The 3,319-nt window shown below is 38.0% G+C and overlaps 1 protein-coding gene across 1 annotated transcript in view; it reads left to right on the top strand.

Moving 5' to 3' along the window:
- The window catches only part of LOC116093083 (Fc receptor-like protein 2), a 23,097-nt gene that overhangs the window by 17,265 nt on the left and 2,513 nt on the right, over positions 1 to 3,319 (top strand). The gene's annotated exons all lie outside the window — the stretch shown is intronic.

Raw genomic sequence — 3,319 nt, 5'->3', positions numbered from 1 at the left:
AAAAAAAAAAAAAAAAAAGAGCCACAAACAAAACAGATACTGGGATTTAAATTTTTTATTTAGATGGTATCACTTAATTTCCATAGCAACATAATTATTACACAAACAAAGAAATAAGATTTAAATTAAGCAGCTTGTCCAAGGTTACTTAATAGGCATACCATGAACAGGTACAAAAATGGAACTGAAAGTTAGGGTAGCCAGAGCCAAGAAGCTCTGTACTTTGCCACTGAGTGAATAGCCCAGATGGTAGTGTGCTTTTTGGGGGGGGGGGTTGAGACAGGGTTTCTCTGTGTAGCCCTGGCTGTCCTGGAACTCACTCTGTAGACCAGGCTGGCCTCAAACTCAGAAATCTGCCTGCCTCTGCCTCCCAAGTGCTGGGATTAAAAGTGTGTGCCACCACCGCCCGGCTGGTAGTGTGATCTTTTATATGTTTTTTTCTTTCATCCGTTATTGGGGAGAATTTTTTCATGAGTTATAAAATGGAACATTTACCAAGCTTCCCATCTAAGCTCCTCCTAGCCATCACGGGTAGCAGCTTTATATGACTTGCTAATGTTTTATTTCGGATGTCTGCATCTGTGTCGGGTAAACAGAGGCATGCTCTCCAGAAATCTTCCTCAGTGCATCACCTCTCTGCTAGAACCTCCCTGGATGCTTAGATCAAGCAGGGAGACCTTTAGGAAAGAATGCACGGGGCAGGAATGGGAGAGTGTGGGTGAAATAAGGTAGACTCTTGAGTCCCAGCACTCCCTCTGATTCTCTGCTGTATTCTCAGTGCACCAGGGTTTTGAGTGTGCCAAGCATATGCTTTGCCACCCCCTGCATCCTATTAACATGTGAGTGTTTGCTTTGCTTTGCCCGGGATAGCTTAGCATCATAAGAATGGTTTCAGGGAGCATCCACAAAGTTTGTGTTCAGAAATTTAAAACATTTAGATTATCAACTACTTGAAGTCTTCATTAACTAGCGAAAGATTCTTTGAGCCCAGTAGACCATTATCTCTACTGTCAAATCTTTTTTGTTAATTGGCCTTTTCAATTTTAAAAATTATTTTAGAACAATCTTTTTTCATATGGCTATTGTTACCAGGCTTGGAGACCGCTGGCTGGGTAAGATCACTTCCTTCACATGTATGAAGACCTAGGTTTGGATCCTCAAAGCCCATCTGAACATGGCTGTTTGGGGAAGTTGGGGCAGGAGGACTGCAGGGTTTTGCTGACTAGCAGTTGAGAAATGCTGAGATCCAGGTTCTGTGCAAGAGCCTGTCTCCAGAGGATAAGGCAGAGAGTGTTGGAGGAGCCTCCTTGGCATCCTCCTCTGCCTCCCTCAGCATGCGTACATTGTACATACACACACACCTCATTCAGCTCCCCCCAAACGTTTCTGTGCTTCCCCTCTCCCAAAATGAACAAACTATGAAAATCTAGATTTTCAAATTTATCCTAGACCCTTGAGCACTCTATCCCATGTTTAGCTTCCAGTGTGACTGTGCTCTCTCCCCGTTTCTAAATACCTTTGCCTCACCAGATATACCCAGAGTTCTTTCTGTTATATTTTCTCTTTAAATAGCCCGGGGTGTTGTTTTTGTTGGATTTTTATTTGTTTGTCTGTTTGTTTGTACTTTTCAAGTCCATATTAATTTGCTGTCTCATTTGTTTGTATTTTTTGTTTTTTGACTCTTCAAGTCCATGTTATTTTACTATTTCAAAGTATTTTTCTAATTCATTTATTCATCTGCTATATTTTTATTTCTTACAGTTCACATTGTTCTTTAATTTTTTAAATACTTTTTTATCTTTTTTTGTTTTTTAACAAACATATTTAAAACTATGTTTTCCTTCACGTACTACTTTTCTCTATTTAAAAGTGTTGATATAATGCCTTCACTTGCTTATTGTGTACAATGTATGTAACAAGGGTTCTCAATTCTTCTATAAAAAGAACTTATAATTTCCAATAAATTAATTTTATATCAGTACTTTATTATTAATTTCATAGATATTCCTTTGCTCTTGTATTTAGCAGTTATTAAGATATGGCCTGCAGAATTTTTACTTCAGAGAAATCACTGAAACTTTGTTGATAGTTTTGCATGATGTCAATTTTTCTGTGAAAAAAAAAATGTCATTTTTGTTTGTGATTGGAGCATATATGGAGTCTAGATGGTTTTTCTTTAAATTACTTTCTTATTTAGTCTTATACTTTAGTCTTTATAGTGTTATATGTGTTTGGTCTCATTAATCTATCAAGTTTTTGAAAATATGTTTTCTTTTCATTGTTTTGCTTTGCTTTGCTTCTTTTGAGACAGGCTCTCACTATTCAGCCCTGGCTGGCCTGGAACTCACTATAAGCTAGATTCAAACTCAGAGACATCTTTCTGCCTCCATCTCCCCAGTGCTGGGTTGATGGAAGGTGGGTACCACCATGCCTACCTCAGAAAAGCATTGTTATTACCTGTGCTTTTTCTGGTTCATCTGCATTATTACCTATTTTGCTGTCTGTCTTTTTCAGGAATCTTGCCAAGATAGATCTGAGTAGTTATAAGATGGTATGCTCACTGAAAATGATAGAAATTTCATCTGAGTTGACCTACCTCCTCCCATAAGTAATGCTAACAGGAAATCAGCAGTAGATGTAATTCCCTGTGGGGTGGGATCCACAAGCTCTCTCATCTTCATTCCTCCAGCTTCTTTCTCAGACAAGCAATGTTGGCCACTAACAATGTTAATCTTGTAGCTATATTTTATCTGAGAGATCTCAGAGAAGGAACAATGATCCTGAGTTTAAGGCCTCTCTAGACTAGGTAAAAGATTTTGTATCAAAAGAATATAATGATGCATGGCCATAATCCCAACATGTGTGGGAAACTGAGGCATAAGGATCACTGAGAGCTAAAGGCAAAAATTGGCTTCAAAGGAAAGCCAAAGAGAGAGAGAGAGAGACAGAGACAGACAGACAGACAGACAGACAGACAGACAGACAGACAGAGACAGATAAAGAGGTTGGGAGAATCCCTTCTAATTTCTAATAACTCCAATTTTATTTTTTAAAGAACCCTGAGCATGGTGGGTAACAAAGGCAAGAGGATTGCTTGAAGTTCAAGATTAGTCTGGGAAACACAGTGACATCCCGATCTCAACAAACTAAGTAAAAAACAAATTATCAAAGTAAGCAGAAATTGGAAATTAGAAAAAAAGACGCAGAAGAAACAAAACAGGCCTTTCTCCATTCTATGTCTCAGTCTCTATCATTAGGAAGGATTTAATTATAGCCTTCTGTGTTTTTTTTTTTTTTTTTTTTTTTTTTTTTTTTTTTT

Source organism: Mastomys coucha, unplaced genomic scaffold, assembly GCF_008632895.1.
Source record: "Mastomys coucha isolate ucsf_1 unplaced genomic scaffold, UCSF_Mcou_1 pScaffold16, whole genome shotgun sequence".
NCBI lineage: Eukaryota > Metazoa > Chordata > Mammalia > Rodentia > Muridae > Mastomys > Mastomys coucha.
Note: the sequence above shows the minus strand (reverse complement) of the source record. Positions and strands in the feature narration are given on the sequence as shown.